We start from the raw sequence: 25,844 nt of genomic DNA, 5'->3' as shown, positions 1-25,844 counted from the left end.
TACCTAGGCGTCAACTTCGGCCCCAGATTTAACCCTTTCGCGGCGAACAGCGCCTTTAGGCGCTCATCTATAGATGCTCACTCTCAGCGAACAGCGCCTGATGGCGCTCAGGCAAATTTACCCGCTGCGAACGAACAGCGCCAGATGGTGCCCATCCGGAGCCGCTCTCTTCGAAAGAAAGCACCGTTCGTTTGTTATCAACAACTGCCCAATAATGTCCATTAAGTCGTTTGTTTTTGACGTGCTAGCAGCATACGCTTCTTGTGCAAAGATTTTTTTTACATAATCAAATATAATTATCCACAAAGTTTGCCCTAATCATGGATAAATGGACGACGAATATGAGCTACGATGATATGGAATTTTCATCGGATTCTGACCTGTCTGAAATGTTTAGAGAAATTGGATACAAAGGTAGAATTCCAAATGCATATAATAAAAAGCGCCTAATGCCAAGTAGTTCGGAATCTGATTCTGAGAACATTGAGGAATTACCAGACATCGATCCGCGGCAATTCCTTTGGAGCGCACAAAATTTGGCTTTCCGAAAATATGGTTGAACATATTGTAAGAGAAAGCAATGCTTATTATACTACGAAAACTGTACTCAGTAGGCACTCACGATTGTTGGCATGGAAAAATACAACAGTTACCGAAATGTATCGATTTTTTGTTGTGTCGATGTTAATGTCAAGAGTAAGAAAAGTATCAATAGAAGAATATTGTTCAACCGACGAGTTATTACGAACGGAAAATTTTCCAAGAATAATGACAAAAGACAGGTATAAATCTCTATTACAAATGCTGCACTTTCATGATAACAATAAAACAACAAATCAAGACGTGCTAATAAAAATTCGGAGCATCATCGACAGACTGCGAAATTCTTTTTCACGAGCATTTTAGCCGTACAAGTATTTATGCATCGACGAAAGCTTGCTGCTTTTCAAAGGACGATGTTTCTTCAAGCAGTATATACCTTCGAAACGAAACAGATTTGGCATCAAGTCGTATGTTATTTGTGACTGTTATACTGGATATATCCAAGATTTTATTGTCTATTGTGGAGCGCGCACGGATATAACAAACAATAATTTAGCAGAAATTTGAAAATCAGGAAATATTGTCATGACGTTGATGGAACCGTATCTAAATAAGGGTCATGTTTTGGTCACCGATAACTGGTATTCAAGCCCGGCATTATTTTCTCTCTTACATCACAATAGGACACATGCATTTGGAACCGTGAAGAAAACCAGACGTGGAATGCCTAATATATCCAATAAATTATGCAAAGGCGAAGTTGCATTTCAATCTACGGATAAATTATTAGCACTAAAATGGATGGACAAAAGAGAAGTGCTAATGTTATCAAGTTATCATTCTGCTGAGTATACAGAAACAAAAAGAAATGATATTAAAACGGGAAGACCAATTCTAAAACCAACTGTCGTAGTAGACTATAATCGCGTTATGGGAGCAGTTGATAAAACGGATATGATTTTAAATTCCATTAATACTATTCGTAAAACTCTAAAATGGTATAAGAAATTATTTTCCCATATGGTGGACCTTTCGATTTACAATACTTACATACTTTACAAAATTACGTCAAAACAGAATATAACATTTGCGAAATTTCATTTACGTCTCATTAGAGAAATTCTACTCAAATATTCAAATAAAAATATATGTAACAATAAGTCTGGAGGCCAAACTGCATCCAAAGATAATCTGTTACGTTTGGTTCAAACACATTTTCCATCCAAATATATCAATCCCACAGGAAAGCGGCAGAACGGTCGGCGGAAATTTGTGGTTTGCAGCAAACACAAAAAGCGAACCGAAACTCGATTTGAATGTAAAGACTGTAAAGTTGGTTTATGTATTGAACCCTGCTTTAGATTGTACCACACAAAGGAATATTATTAAAAATTATCTAAGATTATTAAAGATTGTTAAACATTACTAAAATTGTTATTATTATTAATATTATTGTTTGATCGGCGTGCCGGCCAGCCGCGTTAGAGAAATGACCAGCAAAATCAGCTCCGCACACCGCGTTCGGAACGACTCGCGTATTTTGTCCGCGCGGTCGATCTGGCATCGGCTGCTTAGAGCGCAACTCATTTCAGAGCGCTCCGCCGCGAATGGGTTAAACAGTCTGGCCGTCCTTCAACAAGTCGTTCAACACAAAACATTGAAGCAGTTCGAGAGAGTGTTGCTGAGAGTCCAGGAACATCAATTCGGCGCCGTGGTCAAGAATTGCATCTTCATGCTTACAAAGTTCAATTGACTCAAGAACTGAAGCCTACTGACCACGCACAGCGAAGAGAGTTCGTTGAATGGATTATGGAACAACAAAAAGTGGATGCTGATTTTTCGAACAAAATCATCTTCAGCGATGAGGCTCATTTTCATCTGGATGGCTTTGTTAATCGACAATATTGTCGCATTTGGGGTTCAGAAAATCCACAAGTGATTGTTGAGAAACAAATGCATCCACAACGTGTCACTGTTTGGTGCGGATTTTGGGTTGGAGGCATCATCGGACCATTCTTCTTCGAAAATGCAGCTGGTCAGACAATAACGGTTAATGGTGCTCGCTATCGCGACATGATAATGCAGTTTTTTGTGCCAAAATTGCAAGACATGGATGTGGGCGGCATGTGGTTTCAACAAGACGGTGCAACATGCCATACAGCCCGAGAAACAATTCAATTACTGCATGAGTCATTTCCTGGTCGTGTAATTTCCCGTTTTGGTGATCAGAATTGGCCGCCCAGATCATGCGATTTAACGCCGTTGGATCTTTTTCTTTGGGGTTTTTTGAAGTCTAAGGTTTATGTCAACAAGCCCACGACCACCCACGCCTTGAAGGAGGAAATTGAGCGCTGTATCAACGAAATTCAGCCACATTTATGCAAAACAATCATGGAAAATTTCAACAAAAGAGTGCGTATGTGCCAGCAAAGTCGTGGAGGCCATTTACCCGATATGCTATTCCATACATAACCCTGTATACTATATAAATCAATAAAAAATTTACAATTTTTAATTATAAACCTGTGTTTTCTATCAAAATTATTTCTTGCGTGAATTTTGGGACACCCTTTACAATCTCCTCGCGGCAGAGTGCGCTGAGAACAAAGAAACGCAGGGGACTCCCGAAAATGTCACCACACCAAAAGGGAAGGGCAGAATGCCACTAATATATATAACAAAATCAAAGATAAAAGCTATAATAGCATTGATTTCAGAAAATAAACTTAACACAGAGTCATTTATGGTAAAACAACTAGACGAAGATACTGTGAGGCTCAACGCCAGTGATGAGTCTGCTCACTTTAACCACTTGTGGTGGAAAGACGTGCCACGCACGTCAACATGCTTTTGTTACCGGAACGCCAGCGACGTGTTACGCACGTCGTTGGGCTATTGTTACAGAAAGATAAATGACGTGCGTGGCATGTCCACTGTTCAATAAAATTCTTTACCGAGGCACAGTTTCTGCTTGCTCTTCATCGTGTAAAGTTATTAGTATTGACCCCAGACTGTAAAATGGAAAGTGATAGCGAAGCCAGTGATGTTATTTCTATAAATAAACGGAAAAGACAAGACAATGTAGAATCTGACAGTGATTTAGAACAAATTGTTTTTCCACGTCGGAATCGGCGTAGAATTATATCTGACGACGAGGAAAATGTTCAGAATGAGAATAGAGAAAGGAATGTTTCATCCCAGGAATGGATTTGGAAAGACGCGGAAAATATAACGCAAGTATGGGAATATTCAAGAATATCTAGAATACATATTCTTGTTGGGCAAAATGTCACAGCTTTACAAATGACAAGAGAAGTATTAGCAGAAGACTTTTGGAAAATTATTGTGACAGAAATTAATCGTTACGCCAGTCAAACACTACAAAATGAAAACCGCAAATTACGAAAATTTGAAGACATTTGGTGGGACACCAATATAGATGAAGTACATGCGTATTTTGCTTTGTGCATTTTGATGTCCCAAGTCAAAAAATCTACTGTGCAGTCATATTGGTCTAAAAGAAGCGTAATCGAGACACCAATATTTCGAAAAACAATGCCCTATTGGAGATTTGCACAAATTTCACGCTTTTTGCACTTTACTGATAACGAAGTTGTAAACGATAATGACGATCGTTTATGTAAAGTGCGGAGTGTAATCGATTATTTTAATGAGAAATTTCAAAATATTTGCACTCCCGCGGAATACATTTCGTTAGATGAGTCGCTAATGAAGTACACGGGTCGGATCTCGTACAAACAGTATAATCCGTCCAAAAGAGCACGTTTTGGAGTGAAATTTTATAAGTTATGTGAATCCAAGTCGGGTTATTGCATTAAATTCAAAATCTACACTGGTCAAGATTTAGACAGAAATGCGAATGTAGGTGTCTCCGAAAGCGTCACAATGCTTATGTCCACAGTACTAACTGGTTACGGGCATACTCTATTTTTGGACAATTGGTATTCTTCGCCAAGCCTATTTCAAAAGTTACAGTCTAGAAAAATTAATGCCACAGGAACAGTGAGATGCAATAGGAAGAATATGCCTAAAGAACTCGCAGCTGCAAAACTAAAACGTTCTGACGTGATATCGCGCTCCTGTAATGGAATTTTGGTTGCAAAATGGAAAGACAAAAAAGACATATATGTAATGTCCACGAAACATACAAAAATTGAGATGATCGAAGTGGAAAAAAAGAGGTGGAAAAATAATAATAGCCTTACAACAAAGCCTAACATCGTTTTGGAGTACAATGAGGGTATGGGTGGAGTGGATCTGCAAGATAGTTATTTATCATCTTTTAAATTAATGAGAAAATACGTTAAAACTTATAAAAAAATATTTTTTTACGTAGCAGATATGGCACTGCTCAATTCATATATTTTATATTGCAAAAAAATGGAAATACCAAAATGTAAAAAGTATTCTTTTTCGAAGTTTCGAATCGATGTAGCCGAACAGATTTTAGAAACAGTATGTCTTCCTGATTACCAAAGACGTGGAAGGATGTCTGCTGGAAATGCTCCGAGTCGCTTACAAGCGAAGCAATGGGGACATTTCCCAAGAAATATACCACCTACAAACGCCAAAAAAAATCCACAACGGAGGTGCGTAGTATGCGCTAAACATAAAAAACGGAGTGAAACTATATGGGAGTGTAAAACATGTCTTGTAGCGTTACACATTCCAAGTTGTTTTGAAAAGTATCACACCCTACAAGATTATTAATAAATAAATTTAGTATTGATACAGATGTAATTTTATCCTTCTGCCTCTTTATATTCTCTTCTGGAACTCACCCGCTGAACGCGCCGCGAAGTGATTCCCGCTCGATTGTTCTGGCACGCGCAACCGAGAATTTCTTTGCACCGCAAGTGGTTAAAAGCATGGAAATCCTGAAGGAAAATAACCTCCAATTCCACTCCTTCACCCCAAGCCATCTTAAAAACAAATCATTCGTCCTTAAGGGCATTCGAGGGGGCTTCAATGAAGCTGAGGTAATGGCTGCATTAGAACTCAAAATCAATAACATAAGCATAACCAAAATTAACAAACTACAATTTGACCGCACAAATAGCAATAAATACCATTTTATAGTGCAAATAGACAAAAATAGCAATCATCCGGAGCTACTCAAAATCAAAAAACTGCTAAGCCAATCAATAAGATGGGAAAGGCTTAGAAAGCCTAAAATTTTCCAATGCAAAAACTGCCAAAGAGTAGGTCACGCCAGGTCTAACTGCAACATGGAGTACAGGTGCGTCAAATGCGCACAAAGCCATAAACCGGGAAAATGCAAAATCGAGAAATCAGGTAATAAAAACGTGCTAAAATGTGCTAACTGCGGGGAAAATGGGCACCCGGCCTCTTACCTGGGCTGCCCATATATGTTTATGATAATGAACATGAAGAAGCAAGAACACGAAAACAAAAACAGAAAAGCTTTCGAAAAAACACAAAAAATTCACAGACAAATTGACCCGAGTATTTCATACGCAAACATCACAAAAAACAATAGAATTCCATACACACAACATATGGCACAACCCGAAACACACACCAGAAACGAAAGGCTCACCCCCCCCCCCCAAGAATGCTGACCAACAGCAACGAAAGAACACAATTTCAAGTAACGGACAATAATAACCACAACAACATAAATATAAGCCAAATACTCGATATATTCAGAAGTAGCTTAGACGAAATCAAAGAGCAACTAGTCGATTTCAATAATAAAATCACCCAAAATACACTGAGAATCGATTACTTAGCACAATGGTCAATCGAGTAATGGCTCACACAACCACCAGCAACCCAATCAAAATATCAGCGATAAATGTAAATTCACTGTGCACAATTAAGAAAAGACTAGACTTACAAAAATATATTGAAGCTTACAAACACGACATTATACTGATCTCAGAAGCCAAACTTAACAACAAACACGAACTGAAATTAAACAACTACGACATAATTAGGACAGACAGAGCTCCAAACTCGAGAGGCGGAGGTACTGCAATAGTTATAAAAAACAACATCAATTACACCATGGTCCCATACCCAAACTCAAAGAAAAATAGAATCATAGAATACACAGTGATAAAAATAATAGTAAACTCAAAAAAAACATTACTCATCTTCAGCATATACGCCCCACAATCCACAAAAAACACATTCATAATCGAGTTCGAACAACTTTACAAAGACTTTCATCTGGACAACGAAAACAGTTTCTTCATCATAGCCGGCGACATAAACGCCAGAAATACACAATGGGGTGATTCAAACACGAATGACAGGGGCAGACGATTACTACAATGGGAGGTCGACAACAGTATATCACATTAAACAACAATCTACGCAGCTGCCAACCCTACGTACACCAAAGCAAACTCTTTCCTGGATTACTGCATAACAGACAGCAGATTAGAAATACTGAACCTCAACAACAACAAAATAAGGACAAACCCATACGATAGCGATCATAATGCACTAACATTCGCAATAGAACCAACCACACTGTTCCAAGGAATAACACCAACTCCTCCTAAACCCCACTCATTCAACTATAAAAAAACTAATTGGCGAAAATACGCCAAACGGGCCGATAAGTACCTAAAAAATAAACTACCGGATAATAGGAATCTCGCGATAAATGAAATAGACGAAGGTATCAGCTACCTCGAACTGCTTATCACAAAAACAATTAAAGAAATAGTCTCAACAAATAAACCTAGCAATACAAATTATTGTCAAAAATACATTAGCAATAACACTAAAAAAAACTACACGCGGCAAAGTCATTCCTAGTATCAAAGTTGTATTTCATCAGGTACCAAAGCTCGAGCAAGCACAGCAGACAAGAGACAAACAGAATTAAACGGACAATAAAAATACTCAATAAAAAACTCCACATTGAAATCTCTAAAGCTGCAACCGCATACTGGGCCTCCATCATTAAAAATATAAACTTCAAGAACGCCAATGAATTTTTCCCGACCATTAACAGGATACTGAGACCACAAAAACACATTAGCATCGAAAACCTCAGACTTAATATTAACAAAAACGAATTTAACAAAGAAGTAGCGAAAACTTTACCAGACAGGACCGACAACAACGAACTTTACATTACAGATCCGATTACTAAACTCGAGATAATAGGAAAGTATCTGGAAAGAATAAATTCACCAAGATACGACGAAACAACAGACAAATACAGCAAAATAGCAAAAAGAATGACAGATACAAAGGCAACTTTTACAACATTCACAGACGCTAACCCAGCATACAGGCCAGTACACCTGGATAAAGAAACCAATCATTTCATTTCTTGCAGTGAAGTAAGCGAAATTATCAAAAAGCTAAATAATAAGACTTCGTCAGGGCTGGACAACATCCCATCAATTGCCATCAAAAATCTACCGACAACCATCATAATAGAATACACGATACTCTTTAATAATGCAATTGACCACGCCTATTACCCAAACAGATGGAAACAAGCTAAAATCCTACCGATACTAAAAAAAGGTAAAAACCCAGAAGAGCCACAAAGCTACAGACCCATTAGTCTCACTACGAACATTTGAACACAATATTATACCAGATAACCAATTCGGATTTAAGAATAAACTTTCTACCACACACGCAATTCACAAATTAACTTCTGACCTCAACAATTACCTACACAACGGACTGACAGTGGGGGCAATATTGCTAGACCTTGAAAAAGCATTCTATTCAGTTTGGCATAATGGGCTAATTCATAAACTAGACAAATACCAATTTCCAGCAGGACTAATCCTACTAATAGCAAATATGACCAAAGGAAAAACGTTCCGCATATGGGACGGAACGAAAATGTCTACCACCACATTCAAAATCTCAGAAGGCCTACAACAAGGAACAGTAACATCACCAATACTCTTCAACATTTATAATAGCGAAGTTATAAACGAATTCGGACTCAACACCGTAGACAGACTACACTCGATTGCCTACGCGGACGACTTAATAATCTACAAAGCTGACACGGACGTAGGACAAATCAAAAACTCACTACAAATGACATTAAACCACATCACTGACTACTATAAAAACTGGAACTTGAAAATTAATCCCACCAAAAGTGAGCTAATATTCTTCCGCAGACCGGTAAAACAAATCAAATACTCAAACGTAGTAAAGATAGAAAAAGCAACAATCACAGCTAAAAACATTCACACTAACGAAACTGTTGAAATCCCCCCCAAAAAGCTAGTAAAATATCTAGGAGTACAACTGGATCATCTACTAAGACTGAACAAACACCACATTACGCAACTGGACAAAGCCAGAAGAACCTTCAAAGCTAACTCTAGACTTTTCTACAACAAAAATCTTTCCACCAAAGCCAAACTTATTTGCTACCAGCTATTAGTTAGACCCATATTAACGTATGCCGCACCCATATTCTGGAACACCGGGCCAACAATTATAGAAAAAATAAGAAGATTTGAAAGATCATGCCTCGGCCGATATAGAACAGCTGAATCAAATTACACCAAAAGAATCAGTAACATTAAAATATACACAAAAGCTGATATACCAAGAATAGACTGCTTCAACTTAAAACTCACCCGAAATTACTTCAGCAGGATTGGCCACACCAAAAATCAAATAATAATAGACACAATGAAAACGGAAGAAGAGACGACCCCCAACAAGTTAAGCTCAGGTTACATACCCCCAGAGCTGTTCCTCTTCTGTGACCATAATGGAATAATCCAAGATCAACATAACTTACCCATAATCTACCATAGGAATAGACACTCCGCTAATAAGAAAATCAATCCAGACGACAACAAATACATACGATAACAATCCAACTACTCAACAGCACTCTCTATCAAGGACAAAATGGACAGGGATAGACTAAACAAAGATTACTCCTAGCTAGCTAACGACGCCAGGCACATTGACGAACTCCGCAGAAGAACCCGTAAAAAGTGAAAAAATAGACTAAGTTCCGGAAAAACAAAGGTCATTAGTTATTATCAGTGATTGTCTTAAGACCTGTATACTATCCTTAAATAGCGCAAAATGCTTAACAGCAACATTAGTTTTAAGTTCCCTTGTAAATAGATCCTCCGAACCCTAACCCACCCATCCCAACTCCTCACCCCACACCTACTGCCTTATTTATTTATGTTTTAATTAGCCTAAGTCATATTTAAGATAGATGGTAAAAGTTTTTTTAAGACTCTTCCTTTTCTTTTACTAACAACTAACGATACAAGACTGATAGCATATAAATCTCTCGCCCTAATAACGTGCCTAAAACATATCATATTACCATAGCTAGCTATAGAGTTTATCCAAATTGATAACTAATGGCTATCAAAATTTTTATTATTAATGTTAAAAGTATTTTTAAGTAGGATTATTCTCTGTATATTATGACTGAAATGAGAAAAATAAACTTACTTTAAAAAAAAAAAAAAAAGACAAAATCTGATATAATACTGTCGATCAATCCGTCGGAATTAAAACAAATAAAGGATTGTAGAACATCGAACGAGGTATGGCGGAAACTCGAGCAGATCTATCAATCACGGGGGCCTGCGCGTAAAGCTACGCGCATGAACGAGGGCGAAGATGTTCGCGAACACCTCAGGAAATTCTTTGATGCTGTCGACAAACTACACGAAATGGACGTGGATATCAACGCAGATTTGCTGGCAATTTTGTTGCTGTATAGTTTGCCACAGAGTTTCGAAATTTTACGCTGTGCAATTGAGTCGCGTGATGAGTTGCCACCTCCCGATACTCTTCGAATTAAGATCATCGAAGAAAGCGACGCACGCAAAAATGAATCGTGTGACACAGTGCCTAACGCTATGGTTGCCGGAAGACGTGTAAGACCAAATTATGGGAAAAATAATTATAACAGAGCTGCGGAAAATATACCGATGACGACCGCTCAAAACCGAAATGTTTTCGATGTCGGAAATTCGGCCATATAGCATCCGAGTGCCGCAAGGGTAGAAACACGAGACACTCGGCTAAAGGTGCTAGCAGCGATATCTCCTTCTACACAACGTCGGAATTCGGGCAAAAATGCGAAATAACACGAGTGAATAACGGGGTGAGCGACGGATAGTGGCAGCACGCCTCACCTGTGCAAGGATCTAAATAGCTTCGAATATATCGACAAAAGGCTGCATGGAAAATTAAATCTTGCAAACAATGCGTCGACAAACATTAACGCGAGTGGAACTTTGCGCGTAGTTATCGATGAAAGGGGTTCAGAAAAGAACTTGACGCTAGAAGACGCTCTGCAAGTACCGGACCTAAGAACGAACCTGTTATCGGTCGGGAAAATAACGGATCGTGGATACAGAGTGCTTTTCACAAAAGATCAAGCCAAAGTCATCGATGGTAAAGGCAATAACAATTTGACCGCCATTCGTAAAAATGGCCTATATTACGTGACGAAAAAAGGGTCCACACACAGGGCCATGGCAGCAGACGAGGACGCAGCGAAGTCGCAACGGAACAACGAGCTCGAGATATGGCACAGGCGGCTTGGACATTTAAATCAACAGGATCTACTGGAAGCGAGGCGGAAGTGCATCATACCGAGTGGCAACGTTGAAGATTTTAAACGGACATTGTGTTGCGAAATTTGTATCGAAAATAAGATGACGCAAACGCCGTTTGCGGAACAATCGAAGCGTGCGACGGAAGTCTTAGAAATAATTCACAGCGATGTCTGCGGCCCCATGCGAACGCACTCACACGCAGGTAACAGATATTTCGTCACGTTCATTGACGATTATTCTAGGTGGTGCGAAGTTCGGTTTATAAGGTCAAAGGACCAAGTATTTGATGCGTTCCGAGAATTCAAGAACTATATATAAAATCAGACCGGTCGCAAGATGAAATTCCTACAATCGGATAATGGGAAGGAGTATATAAATTCGCGGTTTGATAAGTTCTTAAGCGATAACGTGATTAAACGTAGGTTATCGGTCGCATACAATCCACAGCAAAACGGGGTAGCCGAGTGGAAGAATCGGACGATAGTAGAAACGGCGAGATGTCTAATCGCGCAATCCGGTCTACCGCGATCTTATTGGGCAGAAGCCGTATCGACGGCGAATCATATTCGTAATCGATGTCCGTCAAGAGCTACAGCCAGAAAATCTCCTTTTGAGAGGCTTTACGGGAAGCTGCCCGTCGTTAAACACTTTCGCGATTTCAGATGCGACGTCTATCTTCTAAATAACGATCCGAATAAAGGGAAGTTTGAACCACCTTCGCGAAAGGGGACTTTCGTCGGGTATTCCGAATGTTCGAAGGGATATCGAATATGAAATAAGGATGCAAAACGGGTAGAAATCGCGCGCGATGTAAAGTTCCTCGAAAATTTCAGCGCGAACGACATTCAAAAGTCTGCCGTAAAGAACGTTCCCTCCGAAAATATCCCGCAAAATGATTTAGGCCGCGACGAACACAATAGCGAACCATTAACTTTCGATGTCGATCTGTCTTCTCAAGATTATCAAAACGATAATATTGATTATCTTCAAAGAGAAGATAATCTACGCATCCCAACTCCCGAAGCTCAAGAAGCACCGTCACAACCTGAAATCCCTGTCGAACAATTATCGACGAACGATATAATAAATTCTAGTCCTAAAAATCATGATGAAATGTTAAATAGAAAACGACGACAAAATTCAAATTTGCAAATTAAAGAAGTTTATGAACCATTAGATTTAATTTAACTTATGAAAGAGTCTAAAATAGGAAAATTTTGTAACCAATATAGTAGTCCACACAAAGTTGTAGAAATCTTGCCGAATAGAAATACTAATTGGAGGTAATCTACGTATAGTACACACTAACAAATTGAAAATTGCACATGTAAGATCTAAATTTAATTAACAAATAACGGTACAATTAACAATAATGCCACATATGTATTACGTATCAACGAATGTTCATTAGACTTTAAAATTCCAGTACCAAGACAAGGTAAATTCTCAGAAATTTCTTGGAATTCAACGAACCAATGGATGATGTCATTCTACCAAATCACGACGAACCTCGCTGAAGCCTACCACAATCAAAGCCGTTATCTGTATCCGATGAGACGACTCGACAACTTCCGTGATGGTAGCAGATAGTTGTTGAGTGTCATGAAAACATCAGAACCACATTTCGAAACGTACCAGTAGAAAAGAGCATCCTATATAGCAACGATAAAAATAGCATCTATAGAATACGATATAATAGAGAAGTAAAATTCGCCCCAGGAGTTCATTCGCATTAACTTGATTAATTATATCAAAGATAATTTATTATTTTTGATTATAGAGAAATAAGATTTTTGAATATTCTAACAATTTAAATTACTGTCCTAAATAAAACATAATGTTTTAAATAATCTATGAGGTTCACAAAATTCGAAAATGTCAAAATTACTTAAAAAATATTGTCATTCCAAAACTAGTCTCGAACGCATTTCCGAAACTCGATCAAGCCCAAATTATGCAAATAACTTCATTTCACATAGAAACAATGTTAGCGAGAAGGATTTTTTGAAATTGGAATGTTACGACCCAAAATATTGCGAGAAATCTATTGCACTGTTATGTAAACAATAAACATTTACCATTTCTGTCTTTTTTAAAAACGTTTACAAAACCTCCAATAAGAATGAAAAATTACTTTCCTGGCCGAGTCTTTTCCGTACTTCAACCTAAACCAATGCAGTGTCTCACAATCAGTGATAGTACCAAATTGCAGGTTCGAAATACACAGCGTTCGTACTCAAACACATAATATACAACGCGATTCCATTTCACAAGAATAACTGCGATAAATACTGTTCGATATAAATCATAGACCTATTTAAACCAATAACACTACTATGAAAAACCTCAGGAATAAGTTTATTAATTGCATTAACTCTGTAATACTATAAATGCTTGAGTTTGCTCGAAAAGATTCGACATACCTACTCTAGCTTACTTAATAGACAACAAGGTTATATCCTCGCAAAATTTGCTACAACTAGAAAATCTGCATTATCAATTTCATCGAATGAATGTTCCAAATTGATTATATAAACATGGATTTTTATAAATCTAGAGTATTTGATTTAATCGTGTCAGAATCGGAAGCAGACGGTAAATTGATCAACGTACTCAAGAAAGCAATATCTCTAGTGACAGTAGGATTTGAATGTAGAAATAAGTAGCAAGGCAATCAATCCTCTGAAGCTGTATTGCTTGTTATCCAAACATGGTTGCAAGTTTTTAACTAATGGAAAGCAACAGCAAATAATGACGTGTAAATAAAAATTACCGATTCAGATTTCAAGTTTGCTTCTACATGACGTTTAGTGCCATTACTGCACAATTTGATTCATAGATAATATACACGACTTCGCACAATCACTTCCGATCCTGTTCACCCCGAGAAGTAAATGTTTCAGACTGTTAACCAAATTCAGGAAAGTTCGGTATGAAAGATCCAACATCAAATCTCAAATCCTTGCTCCAAAAGTACATCGAAATTCAGATCAATGTAGTCTTCCTTTTCTTGTTGATTACTTCCGCAATCGCGCCATACAAAGTCTCAAGCAGAAGAACCAGTCTTCTAGATATCTGCTGAACACTGACGTGAATCTTGACATGAAAACTGCATCACTCAATCTCCATATTGATCCAATCGGTTTTTGGTGACGATTAAAGCCGTAAATCTTCAAGCAAACAAATTCCTGCTTTCTAAATTTCCACTTGAATGTTTAGTAGGAATCGTGCAATCTTGGTATTTTTCATTATGCGATTAATATTTGTTGCCCGTTTATTGAGAATGTATCCACTGCAGGTTACATTTCTGGTTATGTATATCACACTATTTGAAATTATGGAACCAAATTTCCAAATACTTTGGAAATTGAGATTGATAGTTGTGAACATGCTTTGAAAATGGCTATATTTACCTATAATTAATACTTAGGGAAGCATCGCTCCAATATCGAAAGATATGAGATAATTAATAGCCCAGCCATAGTTTTCTTCGACTACTGAAACCAAGCTGCAGTAGTATCATTAATGCATTTCGAATAATTTGGTTTCGATGAATAACATAAGAGTGGGTGTTGCACTGCTTTTCTTCCTCTATATCATAACCACTACAGAAACTCATTTAGTTATTTCGGGCGCGTAGAGTACAAGAAATGACCTGCAAACTACCAAGAATGCACAGCTCTGCAGTAATAAAAAATGGAGTATTCTCAATCTGAATGTTCCATTTAATGCAACTCTTCATTTGTGGTGAAATTAGATGTTGGCGATTCCGTTGCTGATTCCGAATATTGGAAATTTGTGAAGCAACAACCCGACCCAACTATAAATTTTCCAATACAGATCCAGTACGCTGAAGAAAATAGTCTCGTGTGTCTAAAATCAAATCGATCAATTTTAAATCGCCAGTCGATTACCTCCTCTTTACTGGTATCACTTGGATCGATGCATAAGAATTCTAGCGCGACCATTATTTATTTTCCGTCGTTTCCCATGCAACGTTGTTCGTTAGGGCATTGCCATCGTACACTGTAACGAACATTCAGTTCTGCTTAGTTTTCAATATTCACAACGAAATAAATAGGCCCTCACACCGCGACCGTGGTTAGTTTTCATTTGTCATGAGTTAGCAGCTACTGTTACGTAGATACATATAGTTACGCTTGTAATTCTTCTCTGCTATTGTGCACGCGATTCACGTTACGCTTGTAATACTTTTGCGCTTGCAGCCTAGCTTCGCTACAACCGATTGCGCTTGCAAATTTCGATACAGCTTTGTAGCCATAAATTGATCGCTTAATCGTATCATTCATGACCTTCACGACACATCGTCACATTTCATCATTCTATTGTATATCATCTATAACCTCCTCTGTACGAATCTTATTGGTTAAAACATATTTAGCGTTATTACACCAGCGTTTTTTACCATACAGTCCACTATCCAATTCATCCTTCCAATCCTTCCTCCAATTCATCCTTCCCAACGAAAAGATACATTTGCAACATATTTGGAAATTTGAGAAGAATAATAAACTAGTAATTTTGGAAATTGTCGAACATTTAACTTATTTCTGCACTTTATGAGCCTTCCCGGGTACTACATATTTCCAAAACTTCATCCTCCGGTTACGTAAATACATACAACTGTGAGATGTAGATGGTTCATTCTATTATATAATATTTCACATAAAACATTATGATTCAGATTCTGATAATACTCTACATTGATGTTTAAACCCACGATTTAAAAAAGTGATGAAAAAAGTGATGTCAATTTTGCAGGTTGTCTTCGCTATAGTAAGCATGAAAGTAGTATAATAATACTTTACTATCCACACTTTAATTATGCATGATTCGTACTCAAGCCGCTATATGCACTATTCAGATTTGACGAGGAGATGACTATAAACAGTGCGGGCATGTTCGTCGCAAAAGTCTTCTCGTTAGCTTTAAACTATACGATAGTAGGAGTTATGAATTGTACATTAAAATTAATATAACAATTTGCGTTCAAATTTTTTCGAGCAAACTTATTATCATACATACAAATACACTGTATGTTACCGTGTTCGTTTGAACAGTTCAAACAGATATATGTATAATTCTTATAGTTCAATACTGTGCATAGTACAAACAGAATTAAGTCTTATTACGAATAATTTCTTTCACGAACCATAACTGAACGCGACATCGGGACAAAAATGTGTAAATTGTACATCCGATCGAAAAAATATAAAAACTCGTCTCGATGACTACATTGTGCAACATATGTCCAAAATGATCTATTGGAAACAAAAAATACTCCATAAATACTGCAGAATTCGTTTGAATTGATAGAATTAAGAATTAACTTTCCTACCTCGAGTATAATGATATAAGAAAATGATCACGTTTTCAGCTGGCATTTATGCATTACTATCCTATAAATGTAAGTTTCATAAATAACGCTAAATATTTATTAATAAAAATAAGATCAGATTAAATAAAACTAATTAAAACAAACACTATGTGGTATTACAACATAGTATAATATAAAGAGTATTTTCCCGAAACTACAGAGATTTAAATTATTATATTATCATTAAAAAGAATTTTTTCAGCTACTTTTAAAGTACACCTATGAGATGATTTATTATGTGTACAACATTATTTAAAATACCAAAATTATGAAATCCTTTTTCGAAAATCATCGGTTAGTGTAAACCAGTGTATTACAAAAGATGAAAGGTAACATTCTCTATTATTCCGAAAATGTCTAGTCATATAAGTCAACATAATAAAAAACATGGAGAATACTTAGGCAATTATACAAACTAATATTTTTGTAATTTCTATTGCGTGTTTCGTCCAAATTTTAATAGGAGTTTGTAGACAAATGTTTTATTTTATTTTCTTCTCATGGTTACTCTGGGGTTTTAATAATGTCAAGTAGAAAGTTGATTGAAGTCATAGAAAATGCTCACTGGAAGTGTGACATACGAAGAACATTCCTGACATATTTTTCATAGCTTATCTTTCACGTACTTTAAATTCGCTCAAGAATAATTATTCAGCCACAGGAAAAGAACGTCGAACATAACGTCGAAAACGTGGGAATTTAAGACAGCGTTAAATTCATTTAAGACATCCACAACCCACACTCTCGATGAGAGCCAAACGTCCAAATATCCAAATAACCAAATCGACGACCCAAGCATCTTTTGCAAACGCAATTCAATAGATGAAACTGTGATAACAGCGAAGCCAAGATTAGAAGAAACAATGATGCAAACACCACTCATCTACAATCTCCCAGGAGCCTCATCTACGCCATTACATCTACCAATAATCTCACCTGCCAAGATCAGTGAACCAAGTATAACTTAGTCTATACCTGATTGCGAATCTAAATCCCAGGAGAACAGCAGTTCAACTGATGGAGACGAACCAGATATTAGCCCAGTTTTGCCACAACCTACGAACACGAATAACATTGTCACACCAGCAGATGAAATTCGATGAAAATTAATAGGAGAAGCTTGCAGTAGATTAATCGCAGGTCACAAGGGTGTAACGGAAACCTTAAATCAATTAACCCTTTCGGTACTACCGCCGCCTATTGGCGGCATCCACGGAAAGTTATGTGGGCACTTTATGTGGACACCGTGAACAGCACCAACGGAAAGTTATGTGGGTATGATTACTCTCTATAGTACACATTACTTTACTATTCTGTGTTTAAAATTTCCGGCTGTTCTAATCGTTCCATTATAATATATAATTAGTAACAGTCAACAGCGTGCCTTAATTATATATGTTTTATAATATATAGATAAGCTACGAAAAACAAATTGGAATGTTTGCTTATATCGTTAATTTTTTTAATGTATAACTTACAATTTGAATTTAGTTCCCTTCAGGATGAGTGTAAAACGCTTGAAAGGAGAACAATGAATAAAAGAAATCATTGATTCCAAAAGAGATTCTGATGAAGAAAATCAATATAATTTAGCATTTCGCAAAAGGAGGAACAATCGAGCACGTGTACTTAGCACCTCAGAATCTGAAGAAGCAGAAGAGCCTGAAGTACGAATTGATACTCCTTCTAGCATCAAATGGACATCAAAGAAGCTCAGTCCAAAAATTCATGATGTTACGCCACATCATTCGGGAGTAGTTGGGAACAATTTAAATCGTTCGTCGAGAATTTTGGATTACTTCAGACTACTTTTTTCTGAAGATTTAGTTAAATTTATTGTGGAAAAAACAAACAATTACTGGTGTCGACAGAAGGGTTCAGAAGGGATGGAAGTGGATGAATTATATTGTTTTATTGCTGCGTCGTTATTAATGACGCGAACCAAAAAGCTATCCTTAAATGAATATTGGTCTAAAGATAAGCTTCTCCGAAGCGATATATTCAGTCAAATTATGAGTAGAGATCGCTACTTTTCATTATTGAAAGTGTTGCATTTTACGGACATAGTCGGTCGCACTGCTGATCGTTTATACAAAATAAATGAAGTAGTGGAAATGCTACGAACATCTTTTTATCAATGCATTTCAGCCATACCAGCGGTTATGTATAGACGAAAGTCTACTCCTCTACAAAGGCCGTCTCTCATTTAAACAATATATTCCCTCGAAAAGGAGTAGGTTTGGTATAAAATCATTCCCACTTTGTGACTGCAAGACGGATTATATCCAAGATATAATCATTTATTGTGGGGCTAGTGCTACTGTAGCTACCGAATATCAATATATTGGAAAGCCAGGGAACTTTATAATGTCGCTTTTGCAACCTTTTCTAAACAAAGGCCATTGGGTTGGCAACTAAGACTATTGTATTTATCTGGATAACTGGTTTTCCAGTCCCATATTGTTCAACCTACCCCACGAAAAAAGTACGAACGCTTGTGGCACTGTGCAAAGAAGACGGAAAGAGATGCTTAAAATAACTGATAAATTGAAAAAAGGAAAGGCAGTGTTCCGCTCATCTGAAAATCTGTTTGCAATGAAATGGTTTGATAGAAAGAAATTTTATATGCTTTTCACTATCCAAACCGCAGAATTTGCAGAAGTACCTAAGAAGTCAAGAAAAAATGAAATTGTCCTAAAGCCCAAAACGCATACTGCCTATATAAGCACACCACAAAAAAACAAATCCCAATGGCGAAATTTCACCTTCAGTTGATTAAGGAAATATTAGAAAAATAACACAAGAATCATGAATATCATCGGCTCACAGGGGGACATTTTCCTTCGATATATCAGTCGGGGAAAAAAGATCGAAAACGAAGATGTGTTGTATGTGCGGCTGGTGGTGTGAGACGTGAATCCAAGTATCAGTGCGAACAATGTAATGTGGGCTTGCGCGTTTCCCCTTGTTTCGAAAACTATCACACCAAGTTACACTATTAGTTTTGTCGTTGATTATATTTCACTATTAGTTTTATTATTTATTATGTTACACTATTAATTTTGTTATTTATTTTAATTTTGTAATATTGGACCATATTATTTATATCAATGCCATTTACTTTAATTAATGTACTGTAAAGAAAAAGATATGATTTTAAAACGTTAAGCGCCATGCCTGTTTTGTTGTCTGTCCTTCCGTCTGATCGGCGAGATAAGATACCGTCGAAATCGGTTTTCTGCCGAGGATTGGTTTAGGTTACGACTAAGCAGTATAAACATTTTAGAAATGTTTTTCAAACACGTTAAATTCCGCGTCAGTCACCGATGTCGCGGTCCGAATGAAAAGTTTAGTGTCAATCACGCTCGAGATTTCTATGAATGCCGCAAAACATGTTTTCGCGGTTTACGCTGTCGGACAGAGCAACCACTCTTGCGAAAAACTTCCTCGTTCCACGAATGTATAACCGCGGCCAGGTCCTCCGTACCGAAAGGGTTAAAAGAAAAATATCACTGCCCCGAAATGAGAAAAGATTCACAAGAATTCATTCGTTCACTTATCAGAACAAAACCCGTCAACCCGTGATTATTACGGACACATCTCTGGAACCTTTTGACGAACTTGCCATCGACACATTTGGACTACTTCCAAAAACAATCAATGGAAATCGCTACATTTTAACTATGCGAGACAATTTAAAAAAGTATTGGTTAGCAGTTGCTTTATCAGATATTAAAGCCATGATAATAGCTGACGCGTCCGCGAGTCATTTCATTGCAATACGTGAGACACCAAAATCCATTTCGATAGATGAAAACACTAGTTTCTTGGGAAACTAATGCTACATGTTGCCGAGATGGATCGTTAAAAAGGAGCCATATATTGTATTAACAGAACATCTAAAACAATACATCGAGTCATATGAAGAATGGGACCTCTACTTACCATTTGCCATGATTTCATATAAATACCTCCGTCCACGAAGCTACGAATTTCACACCCCACGAATTAATCTTCGGGAATTACGATAAGTGAGCTAATCCGACATAACTTATGGTGGAGTAATACGTCCATGTGTAAAAAGAACCTGAAACAAGTAAATTCGATCCATGTTACATCGGGCCATACGAGATAGTAGATGTCGGATATAAATAATGCAATTTTAAAAACAGATGCGACCGGACACCTAATCGCGAAACATCAGGATAAATTAAAACACTCCTTCGTCTTCGATAGTTCGTCCGACACAAATTAAAAATTGGAATCACTTTCAGGATGAAGTAAATCCCGCTGATTATCCAGAGGTGCACGAGGATCTCTTAATATGCCAATGTATAAGGAAAATGCAACTCGTGTTTGAAGCTGAAGAATACAAATTGTGTGAAAAATGTTGGTCTCGAGTGGCAGCAGAAGAAAGAGAATTATTTCCTGAAGGCTGCTGGCATATCATCGCAGGAAACCACAGAAGTGAGGCAGATTGTCATTGTGAAGGATATGGTTCTGTAATCCTGGAAACATCAAACGCTAGTCGATGCCGAGAATGCATCGAAGAATACATATTTCGAAATGTAACTGGAGACATTACAGTAATTAAAAAATGGCAAGGCCATTGATGTGGTTACTCAGTGGTAGCATCATGACCGTTGACAGCAACACACGCACATATATACTGCAAATAATTAATTTATACAAGCAGGAGAGTCATCGGATGAGAGCATTAATACTTTTGAAGAAATACTTCAATGTAGCAAGGAAAAAAATGTAGACCTTATATTTCATTGTGGAGATTTATTTCACGATGCGAAACCAACAACTTCTGATGAATTAAAATGTATGGAATTGTTAAATAAATACTGTATGGGTCCCAGGTTAGCAAGATATGATAATATCAATATAAGATGGTATTTGAAGTACGACAAATATTAATGATTGTTTTTTCATCAGAGCAATTAACATCCAATTTTTGAGCGAGCCAGAATTAACATTCCCACACTGTACTTTTAAAACTGTAAATTTTTAGGATCCAAATTTTAATATTGACATGCTAATATTTTCCATTCACGGGAAAAACGACCATCCAAGTAAGAAATATAATATCAATAGTTTAAGTACAGTGATTTTTCAACATTGATTCAGCCATTAGTAATTATAATCAAAATTATAGGTTGTGGAATAAATGGGCCAAATGGACTTGTTGTCTGTGTCTGGTTTCATAAATTATTTTGGAAAATGGACAGCCACCCCTAAAATGATCATTCCTCCACTGATGATAAAAATGGGTAATACCCATGTTGCAATTTTTGGTTTAAGCTGCATGAACGATGATAAATTAATACGGATGTTGAACGATTTTAAGGTGAACTTATGAGATCCATATATGTATTGAGAGGTCTTTCCATTTTTTTTTATTGCAAATGATTTTCATTCATAGGTGAAATGCTTTAATTTGTTTGTTTTACATAAAAAACGTGCACCATGTCTTAAACGTGGATATACTTCGGAAGCCCACCTTCCCTCTTTTGTTGACTTTGTCGTGTGGGGAGGGGAACAGGAATGTTGTATCACACACGTGTTTAACTCTAAAAGACAATACTACATTTCTCAAACAGGTATATTTTTAGATTTATTTATTAATTATGATGCATGAAAAATAAGAAACTACTGCTTAAGAAACGCACTTACAGATTGCGATTTCTTTATGCGAAGGCGAATCAAAGGCCAAACACATTGTCATACTTAGCGTAAACGGTAATAAGTTTAAGTTGAAGAAATTGAAATTAAAAACCGTTAGACCATTTGTGTTTGACACTCTGGTCCTTAATGATACAAATATAAAAAGTAACAATGATAGATTGCTATCAGAATCAGTTTTTAATATCGTCGACCGACGCATAGAAAATGAATTGATTCCTAGTACCGCGGAACAATTGTCAAATCATCCGAAGCAACCGGTCTTGCCGTATATTCGATTGAAAGTAATTTACTTGAAAGATAAAGAACGGTTCGATTCGACCAGGTAAGATTCTAATAAATGGAAATAAATAATATGTGTATTTTAGATTGGCACAGAAATATTGTGATAAAGTTGCTAATTCTCACGAATTAATTGTATTCTGTAAAACAAGAAGTTCCGGTAAGTACTCCAGGATACGACTGACATTATGAGCTATACTGAGGTAAACAAAAATTGCGATATTCTACAAGATGCTCGAAGGTAAAATTTGTGTTTGGTTTTTTAATTAGGAGAATTAAGGTTTTGTGGAAACCACATACAAGCAAAACTAAAAGGACACCAGTTTGGTTGAAAATAAAAAGCTATGAACAATACTAACAGTGAATGATCTAAATAAAGCATTAGGTAAATTTGTTAACAAAAATAACACTAACGCTTTTAATAACCTACAGAGGTCAAGCATATACAATGTAATATTTCAAAATATTGATTTGCCATTATAAGCTCGATTGTATTGTTACAATTAATTCTTTACATATAGTCGTGAAATAAAAGAACTTGTGCTATGTTTGGAAACTACTGAAACAACTGCAGATATTGGAAATATCAGGAAAGAAATTCAAAATTATTGTGATAAGAGAAAGGAGGAAGCACAAAAAGAAAAGACAGAAGTATATGTATACTTGCAAACAAACTCATTTAAAAATGATAATATACTATCAGATTTGACAGATTGGATAATCGCATGCTATTTTATAGATGCAAACATTATTTGCTAATAGACCGGTAAAACCCTTCAATAATGACGAGATAATAGTTATTGTCAGTAGTAGTAACGATGAAGAAGAAGCGGAAAAAACAGATAAAGCTAATGGCAGTGGAGCATGTAACAAAAGCAAAGAAACCGATAAAAATAATGAAAATCATAAAAGTTCTGTTGGTATAACATCTGAGAGGTAATTTACTTCAACTCAAAAACAGACAACAGCGCAGGTACATCATCGAACTCTATTAAACGATTCACAGTTTATATGCATAGGTCTTTGATTTACTATTAACCATGACATTTTATCATTTGCTACAGGATGAAGCATTGGGCGGTGATGTAATAAAGAAAATAAATTGAGGGAAGCCTAATAAAATACGGTTCCTACGCAATTTCGATTCCAATTTAGATTAGTTTGTCCAGGTCCGAATCCTTGTTTATACACTACTTGTAAAACATTATATTAAACAAATACTTTTCATTAAATCTTGAAATATTTGATAATATATAATATATATTATATATAATTCGGACATTCAAGTTGCAACAAAAAAAATACATACTATAAACAAATCTTAAAATCGTATAAAATAGAGATTTAAAAACGACATCAATCTTAAATAAATACTAATGATAGAACAACTAGTACAAGAACTAGTAAAACACCGTTTATCTGGACTGTGTTTATCCAACATAGTAACCCGTTACCAACAATTGGATGTCAGGAACGATGCTCCTCTTATCCAACTCCAGTCTACGCGACATACCCATTATACAACACACTGTTTTTGTTTCTTAGTTAGAAATTCTAGCATAGTCTTCCTGCATAGAATGTAAGATAAGTAACGATTTAATTCAGTTACTTGTATCTATGTGATTCGTCCAGAAACTATATTCTCATTACGTCTTCACACAAATCAAACGAAAAGAGAAAAAGAGTGGTGCTTTGTATTGAAGAAAAATTTGAAATTAATAGACGCTTCAGAAACAATTAATCTCTTGTCTCGTAAATATAACATTGGTAGATTTACTGTATATATCATAAAAAAATTATAAAGATAACATATTAAAATGCAAAGAAGATGATGCAGCAAACACGAATAGAGGAATAAAAATGAATAACAGCTTCTAAAAGTCGGTGAAAGTAATTCATCTTTGCATGAAAGATCAGATAGCGAACAAACCGTAATCACAAAGTTATATATATAATGTTGCAAGGTGCATTTCACACTGCGTAGAGTGCGATGTAGAAAATGTGATTAAAAATGATGGAAATGATAAAGGATTTCATATTCTTAACGACAATAAAATAATATCTCAAGTTATAGAGGATCAATCTGAAGTGAATGTATAATCAGGTACGCTATACAGTATGTTATACAATACTTACATTAAACAACTTAAGAAACAGTTTCAGATATCTAGAAATAAAGAAATAAATACAAGACATGCCCATAAAGCGACATTTTATTAGAAAATAAGCTTACATATTGCAAAGAAAATATATTAGGAATTGTAGATCTCGATAAGTTACATGCATGCCGAAAATTTCATCGAAATCAGTTAACGCAAGGTCATAGTTACGAGCATTAAACAAATTTTAAAACAGCAACTTTCTCACAATTATTGGACAGAAATATTAAAAATCAGGACAAAACTGCGATTTTTGCGATCTTTAATTGTTTACCGCTTATACCAAAGTCAACCGATTCCGCTGAAATTTTCAACATGCATATAAATTACCGAGATCTACGAAATGCATTTCTTAAATCATCGTTATATATATTTCGTCATATATTATTTTCTTTAATCATTCTAAGCAATAACAAAATTCAAGTTGTTCAGTCCAGTTCTAAGCAAGTTATGGCGTTTTAAAAGTTGTCCGAATATTAATATAAATAAATATGGCCGCGACGCCATATATCCGCAAGAACCGATTGCCCACGTGGAAGACACGTGCTTCCAGTTTCGCAAGCTTTCTCGAGACGCCATATGCGTAACGCACGTGGCGTGTAATAATTTGCACTGGCGAATAATTAGCCCATCCGAGAGAAGGTGTCCGAGCCATTGAAATGTAAATGAAGAAATTCGTACTGATAATGAGACTTACCGAAAAACTGATCAGAAATTCCCAGTTACGAATGCGGCTTCTGGCCGGTCACTAGTCTTGCCATATCTTTGGAACGGTCGCTGCCAGTTGTTGCCAGCACTGTCCTTTATTATTTCGCCTGCTGCCCTATGGTCTTTAGCGGCTATCTTCCTTCATTTCGTATGAATTAATCTCGGCTCGAATTGTCACAGTTACACTTATTTCTTCCAAATACCCAACACTACGGTCTACGCGACAGTGATCCTCGTTCTCGGCAGATCGCTTCCTCAGCCAGAAACGAGGCATTCCCCACTCCCCAGACTCACGGCTCGGCACGACGCACAAACCCTACGCGCACTCGCCGTTGCTCAGGGCCGGCACCATTCGACTCAGCCCACGCTCCGAGCGTCCTAGATCTCGCGGCATAATTCAGTGACTGTAGAGAATACCGCAACATGTTACAATTTCAAGAAATTTCAGTTTATGCAAATACGATAAGCTCAATA

At 36.6% G+C, this 25,844-nt stretch overlaps 1 long non-coding RNA gene across 1 annotated transcript in view; it reads right to left on the bottom strand.

The window, feature by feature from the left end:
• Window positions 1-25,572, bottom strand: part of LOC143260255 (uncharacterized) — a 34,575-nt gene extending 9,003 nt beyond the window's left edge. Inside the window, exons 1-2 of the long non-coding RNA XR_013034393.1 lie at window positions 25,360-25,572; window positions 20,476-20,617 (exon numbers count right to left, since the gene is read on the bottom strand). This is a non-coding gene — a long non-coding RNA (uncharacterized LOC143260255). The remainder of the gene's footprint in view (window positions 1-20,475; window positions 20,618-25,359) is intronic.
• Between the last annotated feature and the right edge of the window lie 272 nt (window positions 25,573-25,844).

This window comes from Megalopta genalis, chromosome 11 (genome assembly GCF_051020955.1).
Source record: "Megalopta genalis isolate 19385.01 chromosome 11, iyMegGena1_principal, whole genome shotgun sequence".
NCBI classification, from domain to species: Eukaryota; Metazoa; Arthropoda; class Insecta; order Hymenoptera; family Halictidae; genus Megalopta; species Megalopta genalis.
The sequence above is the reverse complement of the archived record's forward strand: the minus strand, read 5'-3'. Positions and strand labels throughout refer to the sequence as shown.